This window comes from Vulpes vulpes, chromosome 4 (assembly GCF_048418805.1).
Source record: "Vulpes vulpes isolate BD-2025 chromosome 4, VulVul3, whole genome shotgun sequence".
Lineage (NCBI taxonomy): Eukaryota > Metazoa > Chordata > Mammalia > Carnivora > Canidae > Vulpes > Vulpes vulpes.
In genome coordinates this window covers 64,677,920-64,696,502 of record NC_132783.1, presented here as the reverse complement: position 1 = coordinate 64,696,502, position 18,583 = coordinate 64,677,920, and the positions used below count along the sequence as shown (strand labels likewise).

The 18,583-nt window shown below is 47.9% G+C and overlaps 1 long non-coding RNA gene across 4 annotated transcripts; it reads right to left on the bottom strand.

Moving 5' to 3' along the window:
• Nucleotides 1–267: 267 nt before the first annotated feature.
• On the bottom strand, nucleotides 268–17,859 carry LOC140598608 (uncharacterized). Of its 4 annotated transcripts, XR_012001072.1 has the most exons (4): nucleotides 13,233–13,331; nucleotides 12,818–12,970; nucleotides 2,031–2,166; nucleotides 268–1,902 (listed from the first exon to the last, which is right to left on the bottom strand). It is a non-coding gene; the product is annotated as an uncharacterized lncRNA (long non-coding RNA). The 4 variants fall into 4 exon arrangements; XR_012001070.1 differs by having other exon boundaries at nucleotides 12,818–17,859; XR_012001071.1 differs by having other exon boundaries at nucleotides 12,950–13,335.
• Nucleotides 17,860–18,583: the final 724 nt, after the last annotated feature.

Genomic DNA, 18,583 nt, shown 5'->3' with positions numbered 1-18,583 from the left:
GTGTTTTTGGAAGAGGAAAAGAGCCATCCAGCATTAAAGATTCAGGAATGTCTGTTGACATATTAAGGAAACAACCTCAGGGGACAGCTGACAAGGCTCCAAGAAGCATTACCAAGGGAACAGTGACGCAAACGCGTTCCGTTTTTACAGGCTGGCATGCTGCCAGGCTTCCTCGCCTGACAGCTGATGTAATGCTAATCTCTATCTGGGTTAGCGTTGCTTAGATATTAACTCAAACGACTCAGTCAGCTGCAATCAATAGCAGGTTCCTTTTATAGAAGATAGTAAAAAGAAAAAAAATATACACACACATATACAGAGAGAGAGAGGGAGAGAGAGAACTGTGGGTCCTGGCATGTTAAAAACCTATTCATGGGGCCAAAAATGGGAAAAGAAAAAGCAGGAGGGTCCAGTCTAAACCTGAGAGGCACCTTGACGCACACAAATGTCTTTTTCTGAAGAAAGTCCAGTTGTCCACAAAAATATTGCTCTTTCATAATACCAGTTTCTTTTTTAAGCGTAACTAAGGAATATGCCTAATTTCCAGCTGAGCTAAATAATGACAGGAGAAAACAGAAGACATTAGATGGCAATGTGAAAATAATGCTTTGTTTCATCATTGAATAAATGGGCTGGTTCCTTTGGAACCAATGAATAAAATATTGTTTTTTTTTTTAATTCTTTCTTCAAGACCACTGTTTTTTTATTATTTTAGAACAAATAATAAGTACAATAAGTATGCAAATTTTAATCAGTCTTGGTTTGAATGCGTGTGTCAAGTGTCCTCTATAATATGTTGAGAGGCTACTTTTCATTTTCTCTCAGTCACTGTAATTTTAACTGTCCAAGGGTGATAAAGAACAGCTCATTTTAACAACTCACTTTAGTTATACATATTCTTATTTATTTACTAGATTATATCTAGATGGAAGAGATCTATGTTATCTTACACACAGGACCAGAAGCAAAGCATCCCTGGTTCCAAGGCCCTTAGAGTATAAATAATAATCATAAAAAACCAGGTGGTGAGGGCCTGCGGGAAGGACAAACACCAATAGAGATGATAGAGTATTTTTAATAACAATGAAATGAGGATAGTAGTGATAATGTAGCACGTGAGATGCACGAATGAAGTCCGTGGGATGGCAGTGACATGATGAAAATGCCACATGATTTATCTTTACATGTTTATAACACTTCTCTTCTAAAGTAGGTGTTGTTGTTTTTTTTTTTTTTTCTAACTTAAAGGAAGTTTAGGCTTCAGGGAGTCTATGAACCACATGAGTTTATGTGTAAGTTGATGGTTATGGAGGTATTGTTCTGGGAGGAAGGCTCCTAGCTCTCATTGGATGCTCAGAAGGTTCCAAAGGCCCTCCTCCCCCAAGGGTTAAAACTGAACCATAAGATCAAGTCCTCCAGGAATTTGATCTCAATTATTCTTCACCTTCCAGTGAGATCATTTATTTACAGGTAGAGAAAGGGGGAAATTGAGAGGCTAAGTTGCTTTGCCCAACATCAAGGAAGCAGTCTGGTCTGTTCTTATCTATGATGCTAGATCAGATGGCCTCCTTGTATGAGTTTCTGTGGCGAGTCCAGTAGTGAAGAAGGTCCCATTAGAGCCATGCCCACAAGGGAAGGACCAGAAGAGCTCAGGATACCCTCCGATGACTTCCATCTCAATTCAACTGATACATCTCCCTCTCCACAGTCTCCCATGCCCACCGGCCCTTCCCTCCCCATACTCTGCTACCCAAAGTCTCCTTCCAATAGGGCCAAGGCCAACCAGAAAATTCAACGGCAGTATTTTAACGTTTTAGCAAAGTCTCCCATAAGAATGTAATCTTAGCATCACCTTTCTTTGATAAGGCACTGTTTGCTTCGGAATCTTGAAACACTCCATATCTGGCAAAAAGGATACAGAACAGGAAATTAGGGCACACAGATATGAAGGAACTTCCCAGCATTGTAGAAAATAGGATGCAAGTTTAGTTTTCTAGACTCACAATCTGGTCTGTTCTACATTCACTTACACCAGTTCAGCCTACAGAGTAGAGCCTGGCATTCTCTGAGTTTGCGTTTCCTCCGGCCTGGGGGCAGAGGCCAACAATGAAAGGCACAGGGAAGTCCGCTCCAGCTTCAAGTAGAGGATGGAGATAAGGGAGTGGTCTACAAGGAAGGAGAACAGAGATTTTTGTCCTTTGCTGACAGCAATAATATCTACTGTCATTTTATAGTCATAAAATTATTTTATTTTATAACTATATTGTTACTAATTTATATATTAGAAAATATTTTAACTATAAAATAAGATTTTCTAATCGCAGAAAACTTGGCAAAAAGCAGAAGTAAAAAGAAAAGGAAAGAAAAAAAGGCCTATAACTCCCTCTCTCCCAGGTAGCATCCTAAATGAACAAATATCCCTGTTGTTTGGCTTGGCGCCTCTTCTTTCTAAGGGTGACCCTGAAGTCACAAACTCTTGGTTTCATTGTAAGGACAGTGTGAATGATGAAACCTTTCTTGCAGGCCTCACAGGGCTGTTCCATAGCTTGAATAAAATTATGGGTTTGAAAATGAGAAAACTCACTTGTAAATCGTAAATGTCTATATTACAAATATGCGGAATTCATACCACGGTCGTTAGAGACTGCTTTGCCGGCACTGTACTCAGAGGTGCCAACATACTCTCCTCAAAAACACTGCTTCTCATGACAAGTCCCTGCTTTAGAACATAGCATAGATCTCTGTGGCCTTTTATTCAAATCCAAGAGTCTCTGGTCAGATTTTTCTCAGTTCAGAGCCCAGTCTTGTCTTTGATGCCACAAACTATGAATGGCATCACTTCTACTCCATCTAAGTGAATCTTCACATCCTTGGCAGACATGTTGGTTTTTTTAGATACTGAAATGTTCTATATGTTTTCCCTTATATGTGACCTTCTAGCCCATCTTAAAATGGAAATCACTTCTAATGCTTCACTTAATATCATTTCCATCAAAAGGCAGCATGCTGGGAGAAATGGGGTGACCTACCTGGAACTAGTTTTCTACATGATAATTACATGACATGTCGCTTAAATTTACAGCCATCTTCCGTTTTTTTTTTTCTTTTGCAAACTTTTGCTTTCATTCCCTACATCCTTTTCCAAAATGCGTAAAAACTAGATTTTGCAAAACATGGGATGTGAATGTCATTTGTTGTGTATGAATTTGCTAAGAAATAGGGTGTAGCACAGCTGTTATTTTTCCACATATCCTACTCAATCTGTCATGCGTTTACTGTGTTTTATAAATATGTGTCATATTTGGAAATATATTGTTCACATATCTTGCATGCTTTCCATTTGCAGCATGCTAAAAATACAGTATCAGTTTGTCAACATGGCTTTCAAAAACAACAAGATCCCCTCGTTTGGAAATTCCAACCAAGTCCATAGTCCAGACCAGGCAGTTATTACAAGACATTTCGTTTCCCATTCCTCACTTTGCCCTCATTTGGCTGTGTCTTTGTGTCCCATGTAAGGCATGCTTTAAGCATCTCAGATACAAAAATATCTTCGGTGTGTGACTCAAAAGCAAGATGGTTTACTCAAATTGCCTCATGTTCTAGAATGCATGTTTAAGTGGGTGCAGGAATACAAGAGAAGTCACAATCCAGCTTCCTTCATTCACGGGCCTGTTGCTTCTGATGAGTCAGGAAAAACGCATTGAGACAGCGCTGTTGGGGTGTTTCCACTGAAAGCTCCAAAGTGTGCAAATCATAAATTGAGCTGGCTTCCAGATCACTAAAGATGCTTGTTTTTCTTCCACGTAAACAACTGCAGCCCTGGTTTGAGCTTGAAGTCACGTAGCTTCTTGGAGAATTTAGGACCCAGGCGTGGTGATGTGGGGAAACCAGGACAGGGTGGGAGATGTGGAGGGTCGCATCTAAATACTGTTTTTTCCAGGGGGCCTGAATGGCTCAGTGGTTGAGTATGTGACCTTGGCTCAGGTCGTGATCCTGGGGTCCTGGGATCGAGTCCTGCATCAGGATCAGGCACCCCATGTCTCTGCCTCTCTCTCTGTGTCTCTCATTAATAAATAAATAAAATCTTTAAAAATACATACATACATACATACCGGTTCTTCCAGAAAACAAAAACTTACTTGACCTTTCGAAGCCAAAAGAACAAGGCAATGGTTAAACAAGGATTAAATGAAGCTGTGTTCTTCCATTCTGCCCTTTTTAAATTGTCTTCCCTATTATAAAGCACATCTGTCAGTTTCTTTTAAATAAGGGCAAAATTAGCCTAAGAAATCCACACTCTGGAGCCCATATTTTCAACAGAGAGAACCACTGCAGTGACAACCACTCTTACGACACTATTATTATTTATTACACATTTATTTCCTACATTAATCTGATGTTCGCACAAGATCCGCGGCCGGCGGCCTCGCGGGGAGGCTGGCTCCGCAGGCCGCGCCCGCACCGTGCAGGTGGGTCCCAGCGGGCCGCACCTGGGCTTGCCCCGCGCCGCTGCAATGCCCCGGCTAACTGAGGAGCGATCCTCACGTGACCGAGAAAGGCCCCGGACCCCCACGATCTGGATTCCTTTGTGTGCCTCGTGGGGTTCTGCGGAGGCCGGCTGGAGAGGCTGCACGGCTGCACCGGGCGTTCGGGGCCCTAGAACTCAGCTTTGGGGTGGGACTCTGGAGGAAGCGTGGAAGGGGCTCTTTCTCCCCAACGTGGGCTCAGAAAATGCATTCCCCAGTTTATGGGAGAGACTTGGCTGCCTCTCAAGAATGCCTCACTGGTTATCATTGAAAAAAACAAAACCACCTCCTGGCGATGTGATCACACGCCCACCTTTTGAGATAGCAGCATATTGTTAACTGCCAGCCAGCTCCTCGGCAGTCCGGACAGGACAATAAGACCTTTGTCCCTGCAGTTTATTGGTCTCTTTTTGCCTGGTCAGCAGCCCTGCCAAGGGAAAGCAGGTACTGTTTCCCCTGCTCCCCAAATGGGGGAAGCTCACAGAGCTTTCAGAGGAGCAATTGGGCCGGGCCCTAGATTTCCCAGCTTGTGTTTCTTTTAGCTCATGTACTTTCTGAATTGTCACCTACCCACACTTCCTTCACCCCAACCCCTGAAGACCTACTGGGGTAAAGCATAACCTTTTTCAGGGTGTGCGCTGGAAGAAACTTTGTGTCTTCAAAAGCCTTAATTTATCTCCAAACATTAAATTCTCAGTATCCATCCATTGCTTTTCCATCGTGTGCCTATAGCTTTGCTAAATAGAAATAGATCAAAAAGTATGCAGATGACCTTCCTACCCAGAGATTCTAAGATGACCCCAATGTCTGTCACCTTTGTATCACCTTCTCCCCCTTGAGTGTGAGCAGGGCTTTAATTTGCTTCTAGCCGATAGAGCACAGCAAAGGTGATAGGATATCATTCTGATGCTTCATTACCTTAGTGGCAAAGGTGAAGGGATTTTGCAGATGTAATTAAGATCTCTAATCGGTTGTCTTTAAGTTAATCGAAAGAGAGATTATCTTGGGTGGGTCTGACCTAATCAGATGAGGCCTTCAAAAGAAAATCTAGAGGTCAGAGACAAAGCAGCAGATTCCCTGTCTCCCTTCTGGCCTCAAAGAAGCAGACAGTTAGGAGCTGTATGGCTTTGAGGAAACGAATTCTGCCTGTGGGCCTGCGGAGGAAGGACCCTGAGCCCAGAGGAGACCTGAGCTCCAGCTGACACACTGACTGCAGTCTTGTGACACCCTGTGCAGAGGACCCAGGTACCCAGTGGAAGCTGTGAGATAAAAAGTATGTGTCATTTGAAGCTGCTGAGTTTATGGTAATTTGTTACATGGTGGTAAAAAACTAAGACACTTATGAGCTAAGAAGGAGCTAGGACTCAACCCAATTTAGCAGGTATCTGTAAAATCTTAGATTTACCACCCCCTCCAAAGTATTTTTTTTTTTTTTAGCTTCTTGGACTATTACATACATTAAACATAAAGGTGATATGTAACACTAATAACTATCTATACCCATGGTGCTAAAACCAGTCTTGTCATTTAGAAACAATAGTGACAGCTGTATTTTCTCCCTCATTCTCTTCTTGTGTCATACACAGACTTTCTCAACCAGTGGCTCATAGGGAGGTCCTGTTGGTAACATCAGCAATCCCATTAAGAAGCATCAGATAATGGGGCACCTGGGTGGCTCAGTGGTTAAGCATTTGCCTTTGGTTCAGGTTGTGATCCTGGAGACCCGGGATCAAGTCCCACATCAGGCTCCCTGCATGGAGCCCGCTTCTCCTTCTGCCTATCTCTCTGCCTCTCTCTCTCTCTGTGTCTCTCATGAATAAATAAATAAAAACTTGAAAAAAAAAAAAAAGCATCAGATAACTGTTCCACGAAGAACTTTTTAATTTCTCTCACACCCAGAGGGGTCATGTGGAGAGGAAGAGTGGGTTCTGTGTGAAAATCACAGGAAGAGTTTTCTCTGGAATGCTGGAGTTTCAAGAGCATGTCCATCCTGTGCATGCGACCTCTTTGAGGCAGTGCCTCAAACAGTACAAGTAGGATGATACTAAGCACAGCAGGTGCTCAGCAAACACTGAATATACAAGAGCGGAAAATCATCTTCACTTCAAAAATGTTGGATGAAATGGTTTGTCTGTGAGCACTTGACAGTGTATTTGACCTGAAAACTTAGTGAGCCTCTCGCATATTAGTTATTGGTCAGAGCATGGGATTTTCTTGCTGTCACCAGGGCTAGCAAGCAGAAGGCAGTGAGGGCTGTGGTGGTAAGCCTGCCTGGGAAGGTGCAACCACCTAGAAGCCAAAGCTGGTGGAATCATAAAGCACCCCTGGAATTCAGGGCCGGGGGGCGGGGAGGGATGGGGAGTGTGTGCTTCAACCTCCTGCTATGGAAAGCCCATTTTGACAAAAATGCAAAAACAGTATTACTGACACAGAGTAGGGGTGAGTGGTCAGTGGTCCAAAGCCTTGGGTGATGGCTGTGTGTTAACTAATAGGACACCAGAGAGAGGCCCAGCATGTCCCACGAGCCGTATAGACTTGGTCAGGTCACTTAACCCACCCAAGCTTTGAGTCTCCCCATTGAACAATAGGGGTAATTTTAGGGCCTAGGTCATAGAGAAACGGTGTTGAGCTGCTGTGAGAATAAAGCAATTCACAGTGACAAGCTGGGAGAGGGAGTCATGGTTCAATAAATATTTATGGCTATTATTCACAGCGGCAAACCTGAAAGGTAAACGGCAGGAGTGGCTGGTTGGATATTACAAAGTCTTGGGAATGCTTCACCATCTGCCTCTTATTCCAGAAAATTCTACGTTCACCCTGTGACCCCACCAACATCAGTGCCAACTGGATTCAACAGAGAAAGTACACAGACTCTGGGGTGCCGGACAGGCAGAGCCAGCCCTTGTGCTGTGTGTGAGCTGCTGGCCTGTTGTCACCGTCCTTGCCCGGGATGGCAGTGGTGGCAGCCGGGCCTTCTTTCCAGTCATGCCCTCCTGCGCCCTTGCCACCCCGCCCCCAGGCCCCATTCTCTCCCTCTGCATGTCCCAACAGTGGCCTTCTGTGCTCCCTTTTGTTCACGCTTCCGCGGGGCTGGACTCACCCTAGTTCACAGGCTCTAGGTCTGACCTCAGAAGCCCTGGAGCCCCAAGGTTAAAGCGGAACCAGGCTGGCTTACTGGTGCTGTCCTTACCAGGGAGTCAGAGGGCAACTCCTCAAAAGTGAGAAAGGAAAAAAAAAAAAAAACCCTTGACCAATGTGAATTCAAACTCCCCCAGTTTGGGCCATCATGAAGAAAACAATATAGCAGAGGGGAGGCTGCCCACCCTGTGGTGTCTGAGACAGGATCCGAGACCTTCCCGGGAAAGGGAGAAATCCTTTTTGGCTGACTCCCCTGACTCTGTGTTTCCTACAATTCTACAACAAAGATCCAGGAACATGAGAAAAGGAAACTGAGAAAATGTGTCCTGGGATCCAAATTTAAGCCAAGAACAGGACAATGTGAGCCAAATGGAAATGAGGCCAAGAGTGCTTTCTCGGGGCCCCAGTGTGTTTTTTTCTTCTTTTTCTTCTTCTTCTTCTTTTTTTTTTTTTTTTCCAAATGCCCAAACCTGTTTAACTGCTTAGTGTGAACTATAGTTCTGGGATACAGTTCACTCTGGGAAAGGAAATTTAATTAGCTCAGGCAACCTCACCTCCAATCTTAGGTCGACATAGTCAAATGGCACATTCACAGTGATTGCTGCCAATAGATTCGTGAAAGAAGGAAAAGAGAGAGGAAGAGGGGGAATGAGAGGGTAAGCAAGGGACATACTTTAATTAAGAGTTATACTGAGAGAGGTTGTCCTATATCAGCTGCAGAAAGCAACAGCCTCTCCTCATTGCTGGCCCCAATAAATTCCGGATTATATTATGCATGTGCGTGGACTGCTTTGACTCACACACTCTACGTCCCATTCACAGGAATTTAAGTGATCAAAGTTCTATGACCAGGAATTCCAAGGTACTGATAACAACCCACATGTGCAGAGTGCCTTGCGGTTTGCAAAGCAGTTGCCTGGTTATTATTATACTTGGTTCTTCACAATCGTGCCATGAGGAAGTTGTCACTGTCCCCATTTCCCAAGTGAAGACAGTATGCTGACATCTGCCTCCCGGAAGGAGGTCACAGAGTTACAAGGGTCCTGGCCAGACCTGATGCTCAATCTCACAGCCTTTTCCATATCCTGGGAAAATGGTGACCAGCAAACACAGAGAGGGAAACTGAGGCACAGACCTGTGTAGCAGCTTGATGATGGCACAGCTGGGACCATTGGCTCTTAGAACACCTTACAGTTTTGACTCCCTGGTATTGACATGATTCTCAAAGTTCTCGTGAGAAAGGCTGTATGTCAAGAAAGCATTATTACATCTGGTCAGAACTGGAAGGATTTAGAGGTATGACATTCTGTCTCACAACGTGCTAGTGTGATTATCTAGCTATTAGCTAGCGAGTGTGGTTATCTCATATTAGCTATTAAATGTGTGCTGTGAAGAATGTCATTCCAGAATAGAAGTAGAGCTCCAGGCCCATTTATGATCCTGGGCAGAGTCTGAGTAATCTAGCACATCTGAATCACAAGAAAGAGGCAAGTCTCAATTTGGAATCAGAAAATGATGCAAACATTTCTGAGCCCTGGGAAAGGAGGGAAGCCTGGGCAGAACCGGGATCTGCCTAGAAAGGTCAATTGTTCTCTCCTGCTTGCTTTCCCTTTGTCCAGCTGTGGCGTGTCCTCCCGGCCCATCCTCCACTTCAAAAACTGCTCGTGTGCTTGTAGGTGCCAGATGGACCCTCATGCAGGGTTACAATCGTGGGTACAGGAATAGAACCTTCTGTGGATGGGTTGGCTTCCCCCTCTGACTAAAAATCTGTCAGCAAGACCCAAACCCCAGTGATTGGCCTTGGAGAATGGAGGGTGTCTATGTTCTTCCCCTTCCAAGATCTTTCGTTGCGTTTTATTGTTCTTCCTACTTAGATATTAGGCTGTCTCCATGATGTGAGACATCCTTCCTTTCTAGAATTTCCAGGAAGCCCAGTTCCCTCCCACGTGTTAGATTTAATGTAATTGAAACCAAAGTTTGAGGCTATTTCTCCTAATTCAGGAAAAGTTGTGCGCTTGGCAACCCAAATGGAAAGAGACGAAAAAAATGGTAGTGGATTTTTGTGGTGTTTTTCTCATTTTGGTTGTGTGTGTATGTTTCATAAAGCGCGCAAGAGAATTACACTCAAAACGCAACTGCTGGGAGAGATAGAAACTCTTGTAATTCATGTTGTGCATAATGGATTTGGCAGGCCCAAGCATAGAAATTTCCAGAAGTGTTTGCGTGGCAGCAATTCTTAGCCAATTCACATTTTTTAGCTGTCCTGGCCAGCTGCCCAGCCTACAGAAAAAGTCTTGTATCTCCGCAAGTTTGGCTGGCCTCTCTGACGAGTTTCCAAACTGCATGGCAACATTGGATGAGCTTATTTTCAAGTGCCAAAAAAACTCCTGCTACTTATATTGTCACTAAATACCAGATGTGCTTAATAAAGAGCAAGCAGAGCCAAACCTAGGGTAATCAAATAACCTATCATTAACATTTTCTAAAAACAAAAAATGCAATTGGAACACCAGATTACTGTTTTTCTTTGTTTGCTTTACGCCCTATTACTGGAACCCCTAGGGTGTTGGGAACAGGACTCGGGTGGGGAGGCCAGCTCTGGCAGCGATGAGGACGCTGTTTACAATCACACCCTTCACATCTGAAACATGTGTGAGAAAGTCAAGGCCCCAGCAGATTTCCTCCAGCAAACCCCCCACTCCCCCACCCTCACAACCCTCTCTCCAGCCCCCCAGGGAGGGGCTCTCACCGCCCCGGAAAGTGCTGAAAAGTTGAGGTGTGCTGGGATTTGACCTTTTAGGAGAGAAACAGAGGGAGACAGAAGAGTAAGAGCTGGGCCTTTGCAAGTTAGAGAGATACAAGGGCTGGAAGCCACTGTAGCTGCTGCTGCTGCTGCTGCTGCTGCTGCTGCAAAAATGCAGGGAGGTTCTGGAAGCCTTAAAGGCACACAGGGATACTGTGTGGCTTTGTCAGGGGCCCTGGCTGGGCTTCAGCTGGTAGACTTTAAAGTATTTCTTAACACAGAAAAGCTCCAATTCTATTTTCCCTCCCTCTCATTGCTATAAATTCTTCTCCCTCCCTCCCTCCCTCCCTCCCTCCCTCCCTCCCTCCCTCCCTCCCTCCCACCTTCTTTCCTCCCTTCTCTCCTCCCTGTCTTCCTTTCTCTCCTAGTTTTCTGGGGATCCAGTGGGAGGAGACATAGGGCTGGCACAGTCCCCTCTGGCTTTATTCAGGGTCACTCCCACTGTCTCTCTCCCTCCTCCAGACCCTGATACCCTGGGGGCACACGTTTTTTTTTTTTTTTTCTAGTCCTACAGGTGTGAAGAGATGACAAGAACAAACATCCTTCTTGCCCTGAGGTGGGTGACCTCAGGAGATGGCAAATCTGAGTGTTGGGGGTGTTTAAAGAGAAAGAGATGGAATCTCACCATAAGAAATGTGAGAGTCAATAACTATTCCGAAAATATTTGTGATCTGCATTAAGACAACTGTATAAATAAAGAAATAAGTGACTCAGCCTTTGGAGAGTTGTTTCAAGAAACCTGTTACTAAAAATGCATTATAATCCAACTGTGCCTTGAACGCCATCGTGCCAAGGCAAACTCAGTGAGAAGATGCACAGTGTTTTCCTGTTGTGTGGAGTCATAGGGGGATAAACCATGAATGTGGCCTAATTAGCAATGAAATGCTTTGAAAATATTTGATTGAAGTGGATGAGGTTAGCAAAACAATGTGGAGCTGACGTCTATAATAATGCCTTTTGAACTTCCCTCCTAGCTGTACTCACATGGGTTTCACCCATCAGTTGTGTTCCTGAAAAGTCGGGTGTGAATCCATAGGCTAAGTGGAATTATGTCTTCAATGCTTTAGGGATACTCCTGGTGTGGAGGAACCAACCCCATGTCAGTGAAGAAGCCACAGAGAAAGTCAGTACCCACGACTGATTTGTCTCTGCTGGGTTTGGACAGCCCCCTGTCCCCTTGGCCCGAGCCGAGCCTTTGAGGACACGCATGAGCAGCGTCTAGTTCTCCTTTGCTGGGTCATGAGAGGAAAGAGCTTGTCTTGGAGAAGGGTCAAGGGCAGGCTGTTTTGTTCTCCAGCAACAAAACAGAGCAGGCTAGAGGAAACCACCCAAGTGACGAGCTCTGCAGAGGGCAAGTGAAGCCTGAGTCTAAACACAAAAGTGGAGGAGCCCATCTCCTTGGAGCTGTTTATATTACATAACTCAAATAAACACAGCAGTGCAAGAACGGTTCCCTTGGCGAGGGCCAGGACCACAGAGCCGAGAGGCAGACAAAGGGCGTCGCCTCCAGCCCTGGTCAGCAAAGCCTCCTTTCAAACAATGACACGGACCACAGCAACCCGACTAACCCACAGGGACACACCAGCACAATGCAGCAGGATACCCTGAATGGATTAACAAGAACCGTTTAATTAGGACTTCTAAGGTGTCTTTCTTTGCTCTGGCTGAGAAATAGACCCTGATCAGAGCAAGAAGCTGCAGCAAAACTGACCCCGAAATGGCTCTTTTCATTTGCAAAGGAGGGGTGGGTACGAGGCACCTGTGAGCCCCTGGGAAGCTGGGAAACCAGGCCCAGGCAGGAGGGAGCACAACCGCTGCCTCCCCGCCCCCGACAACCCCAGGGGAACAACCTTCTCAGCCCTGGGGCGAAGCAGGGGGACCCCGGCCTTCTGGGAAGCATCGGGCAGTTTCCATGGCGTCAGTGCGAAGAAGAAGAAGAAAAAAAATAAAAGTTTCCAACTCCGTAAATGAGCACAGGCCCACAGGCCCCACGTCTGAACGAAATCAGAGAGTCTTGAAATTGAGAGCAGGCGAGAACCTACTGAAACCTTCTTTTTCATCAGCAGCCTGCAGCCTCCTGGGACAGCAGCCCCTATCATATGCCAGGGGACAAGAATAGAACTAAAAATTGAGAGCACAGCCCTCAGCACGGGCTGATAGTCCTGGTTGCCAACAGTTGCCCCATTAGTAGGCTATGGGGACATGCTAGGGAACATTTTCTCTACAAGGCTTGTGTTTAAAAATACATCTTGCTTCAGAGCCGGCCTGGGGCGTGGCCGGGGAGTCAGCCTTCTCTTCTGGGCTGAGCAGGTGCTTGTCACTCTGTGATTCACTGCAGATCACTTACCCCTCTGGGCTTGCCCCTTCCGCACCACGTGACAGCGACCCAGACCTCCACGAGGGCCCCTCGCGAGTTAATGTCTTAGACGATTCCTGGATGAAAGCCACACTCCACAGTCGCCCTCCCCAGGGTACTCACAGGATGCGCGCGTGGCCGGGGCTGAAAGGCGATGGTGACCAAGGTCACACTTCACTGCCAAGGGTGCCGACCCCTTCGCACTCTGTGGATGTATCCCTGGAGATACTTCTCTCCCCGTTTCCTTATTCTTGAGAGGAGGACAAGAGCTCCCACCCCCATTCCGAGGATGGTTAGGAGCAATAGCTAACGGAGGTGGCCGAGAAGCTCTCGGCAGATGCCAAATTCAGAATCGGGTGTTGAGTGATGGCCTCCCTCAGCGACCCTACGCACTGCACTGCCTTACCTCCGTGCCCCGCTCTAACTGCTCCGATGACAGACTGCCCCGTGGGGCGTGAAGCCGGTCTGCCCAGAAGGCCCGGGTTCTGCTACAGCAGGTTGCCTTTGCAGGAACCACTGCAATCCCTGCGTGTCCAAACTTATGTTCTGGGTAGGAGACAACAGGTGATGGATGAGCTGCCAAGGCGGGGAGGCTGCCAGCATCCAGCCCAGGCACCCGGGGCTTGGCACCCCTTCCCCGAGGGGAGGTGGAGGTGAATACATCAACATGGTGGGGTCAAGTTTGAGTCCGCCTCCATGAAGCCCTGGGGAACCTCCTTTTTGAAAAGCAACTGGGACAGTGTGACAGCTGTTTAAGGATGCAAAGGAAAGGGTCCCGTGGGAAACCTCCCCAGGGAAGGCTCTGCCTGCAGGAGGCTGTGAGTGACACACAAGACAGCCGGCAGGAGTGGGGACAGCCTGGCCTGCGTGAACCGTCTGCCTCGTCAGTGATCGGAAGCAGAGTACATGCGTAGAAGCTGGTGGTCGCGATGACCACAGCAGCAGTGCCACTGACTAGTAACGGTGGTGGGGCCTATAGAGCAGTTAGATGGCTCTGAGGCTGTGGCCCTGCAAGGACTTGACCGTGACATGGTTGCCACGTCGGAGTCCTCGCTGCTCCTTCAGCAGTTTAGTTTGGGGCCTTTATAAACAAAACCCAAATCGGGTTTTATGGCTGCCAGGTGTCTGCAGCCACTTTAACATCTGGTTCCTTATGCAATTGTCCCTCATGACAAATGAGTGGTGGGGCACAAAGATGTGAAGGATGGGGACAGAGAGCTCCACCTTGAGAAGCTAAGCACTAGAGGTAAGAAGGGACCTGGTGACACACCCTGTTTGCATGGGAGTAGCTGCCTCTGAAGCAGGCTGAGAGAACTATGGAAGTCCCTGGACTTAGATCCCGAAGATCTAGATCTGACTTCCTGGATGGACTACGTCCTAGCTGTGTGAGCTGAGGCACATTAGCTAATGTTTCTGAGACTTCATGGTCTTCCCTGTGAGCCAGAGCTAATGATGCCAACCTCAGGGAGGTGAGGGAAGCTCAGGGGAAGAGACAACCCCAGGTGGCAAGGCAAATGAGCAACATCTGATTCTGTATGCAGGCATGACCTCTTAACCTTTGAGGGCAAATAACCCTCACAGCAGGTGGGGTGTGCAGAGTCCTCTGCCTCAGCCTGGGGAGTAGGCAAAGAGCCTTGGAAGTCAGTCTGCCAGCCTCCCCCTGACAGCTGGCAGCAGACTGGGACAGGATCTGCATGTCCCTTGCAGCCCAGAGTGCTTGCCACCAGGCCGTGGCAGCCTTGTCCTCGGCTCACCAGACAAAGGATTGGTCTTCCCCTAGGGGGCTGCCCTCCCTCCCGGCTGCCCACGGGGCACTCCCTCTTCTGGGCCCCTAGGGTACCACCCCCGGGGAACTGAAGGCCCAGAAAGAGGGCAAAAGGGAGTAAGCAGGGCACCAGGGAGAAGGAGGCTCGTTACTGTCTTTCTAGATGAATCTCCGGGCCCGCGGCAGCGCAGGGCGCGTACCAGGCCTGCAGCAAACCTGTCTGCTGTGGGGCTGTCTCAACATGCCATTTGGAAAGTCAAGGTTTTCAATGTAAACTTTGTTCTCCCTACCCTTTCTTCAGGGATTCACAGATGCAGCGTCTCTCGGCACTTCCTTTCCAGGTCTCTGGGGCTGAAATCCGAGGTCACATGGTGTCTCTGTCAGAACAAGTCTGCTCCGTGGCCAACCATCCTATGGGAGAGGGCAGGGCCGGGATGGCGTTGGCTCCCGGGTCTGCCCTGGTGTAGGGTTCTCAGTGGCCCTATTTTTGGCAGAGCTTTTTTTTTATCCTTGCTCTTTATCACAAGCCTGTCGGGCAAATGACAGAGGAATTGCAAGCTTGAATGGGCTTGTCTGACAGGCCAACTTTCATCCTGGGTGCTGCCGCCTGACTTTTAAAAAGGCACTCTGAGCAGAAGAGAGTAATTTCACACTGATTCCTGGCTGTAATTTGCTTTTGGGTTTAAAATGTCGCATTTCAATCATCCTTGCTTCAGGCCAGAGGGGAGAAGATGGACCACGCGCGCCGTCCGTGTGTTTGTAACAGACACACAAAGGCAACTGCTTCGCTCCGAGGCAACCCTGGCAAGCACACCAAGGAGCCCTCTCCCAGGTACAAACAAGCGCGTTCAAAGGCATCTGCAATAACTTAGCAGTTCTAGCAGACAGAGCGAGCGAGCTGCAGGTGCCACAAAGCCTGGCCTGGGACATCCCCATGAGCAAGCGTGTATTAGACTACCTCTCTCCCCCAGGCTGCGGGAAGCAGAGGAGATGCGGAGCTTTAGGCAAACCTCAGAAATGGAAGGGTCTGAAACCCTGTGCGCACCTGACTGCACCAAGGACAAGACAAGGTCCAGCTGTGGCTGTGGAATTCAGCTGGGGCAAGCGTGAGCCAAGAGGTACAAGGAGAGAAGCAGGAAGTGGCCTCCCTGCTCATGCGGGCGGGTGAGCTTGTGCGTGGAGCATCCTCTAAGAAAAAGGACAGAGGCGCGTGGGAAGGTCAGGGACACGGTTGTGCCTGGTCAGCAGCGGGAAGGGTGACTTCTCCCGGTGCATCCATCATCCCAGCCTTCTCCTCCTCTCACCAGGCTTCCTTACGGGCCACATGCTGCCTGACATGTAATTCTTTTTTCCTGGGATGACTTCTAATGTTCCCCCACCTTAATCTTGCTCCTCACCTGCTTATAAATCCTTTGAGCTCAGGAACCACTATCTAGCCCTCTCTGTCCACTCCAGGCTGACCTAACCTGACCTCCCTTGACCCTCCCCACAGAACTGCCAGCATCCGTTGGGCAGGGGGTGACGCCTCGCTCTGTGGATCTGGGTGCTTTCTGCCTGACAGGGAAGCTGGACTGGTGGCATTGCCAGGGGTTGGTGCTGCCTCTTCTATCCGGCTGTGGGTACCCTGGGAGCAGGATCCACCTTCACGTCTCAGCTCTTGGCTCCTGGCACAGTGCCTGGCACTCAGCAAAGGTTTACTGAATGAATGCATTCCCCATGTTTGGCCCATCCTGGGGGAACGGGCCCAGCATGTTTGGGGGGACAGAGTCAAAGAGAGGAGACAAGATGAATGCTTCAGAGGGAAACGAGGCCCCGGGACCCTCCTGATGTGCTGGGGGCACCCGGGGCCAACCCTAGATATGATGCTTTGGGAAGCGATGCTTGCTTTCTGGAGCCCCTGCCTCATCTTGAGACCGTGTTCTACTTTGTCGGGTTTTTCCAAAACTTTCTGTCAACTTTTTCTTATGGCCTTCAGTTACACTGCTGGACTAATTAATAGTCTCCAGAGATGGACTGTGGGGTCTGGGTGTACAGGGGCCATGTGTCGGGGTGGGGACCTGGACAGAGAGGGTGGTGAAGATCAGGGCTCAAGGCTGCCCCCCTGCCCTGCCATGTGATGTGGATGGGGGTGCTCAGCTTCCCTGCACATGGAACTCTAGAAGGGGTGCAGAGAGTCTCCACTGAGTCATCCAGAAAGTTAGGCACACTGATGCATGCAAGTGTCCCAGGTGATGCCCAGCACGTCGTAAGTGCTCATTAAAAGCCAGTTCCTGCCATTTGAAACCAGAAGATGAAATCAAGTCTGGCTTTTTCCACTTGCAAGTTGTGTGGCCCGAGTGGGTCAAGGTGCCTTACCTCTCCCCTCACAGTCTCTGGTTTCTGAGATGAGGACAGAACTGCTGGCCTCGTTAGTGTTGTGAGGATCAAGGAGATAAGGGGAACGAATGTGTTCTGTGAGCCAGGAGGTGTTTTCCTGAGGTAGTTGTGAGGTTACCTGAGTGAAGGCATTGAGAGATGAGGTTCCGTGGGGATCCTGCCATGTGAGAGCTATCCCTTCACGGGGACAATGGCTGTGTATTAACCAAACTTGTGATTCCTATGAAGTACATGCTTTAACAGCCACCCATGAAGCTTTTAGCGACCCCTAAGCAAATTGTGACTCTTCCAATGTGAAGGTCAAGCCTGTGTGTCAACTTGGCTGAGCCACGGTACGGTATATGGTCAAACATTATTCTGGATGTTTCCATGAAGGTATAGCTGGATGAAATTACATTTAAATCATTGGACTTTGAGTCGAGCACATTCTCCTCCAGAATGTGGGTGGGCCGCATCTTAACAGTCGAAGGCCTGAACTGAACAAAAGATTGACCTCCCCTGAGCAAGAGGAAATTCTGCCAGCAGACAGGCTTTGGACTTGAACTGCAGCATTGGCTCCTCCTTGGGTTTCCAGTCTGCCAACCTATTTGTCAGATTTTGGACTTGCCAGCCTCCATAATCACCATGATCACATGAGCTAATTATTTAAAATAAATTTCTTGGGGATCCCTGGATGGCTCAGTGGTTTAGCGCCTGCCTTCAGCCCAGGGCGTGATCCTGGAGAGCCGGGATCGAGTCCCACGTCGGGCTCCCGGCGTGGAGCCTGCTTCTCCCTCTGCCTGTGTCTCTGCCTCTCTCTGTGTCTCTCACAAATAAATAAACAAATAAATAAATAAATAAAACAAACAAACAAACAAAATCTTTAAAAATAAATAAGTAAAATAAAATAAACTTCTCTCTCTTTCTCTCTCTCACACATACACACACACAGACATACACATGTTCTGTTGGTTCTGTTTCTTTGGAGAACCCTAATATACCCATAAACATCTGGAGTCCTCAGCTTTAAACTGTACAGTCTAACAGTCCCAGTGAACGTGAATTTCACACGGGGGCCAGTTCCAAACCTAACCAGCCAATCCTGAGCCTGATTGCTTTGCCTTGCCCGATCCTTTCCACAGAAACCACAGCTGAGGTTCTTGCCTCCAGGTCCCCCCTACCTCTGCCTCCCGACTGACCCTGGCGCTTACCAGCGTGGCCCTGGGTGGTTCACCATGTTCTCTTGGGCAAACTATGAGTACAATAAAACCTGTACAATTTCTCAGTCTCTCTCTCTTCACTTGTGTCTGGTCTTCCCATACCTCACCCAAGATAATATAATAAAAGCCCCAAGGAAGCCCTGGGCCAGCCTCCAGCAATGGGTGAGTAGCTTATTTGCCCCCTCAGGTGGCACTGTGCTAGATGCCACAGGACTATTCTACGTGAGATCTAGGGCTGGTGGAATGCCGGGCAGCATTTTAAGCAGCTTGTGCCAGAAGAATAATTCCTTGCATAAAACAAAATTCATCATCACCATCATCATCAATGAGATCTGGCCCTTCAGAGAGCCCACATGAGCCATGTTCTCAGTGAGAGTAAGTGTGCATCTGGAGGCTCTTTATTAACCCTTTCAGGCC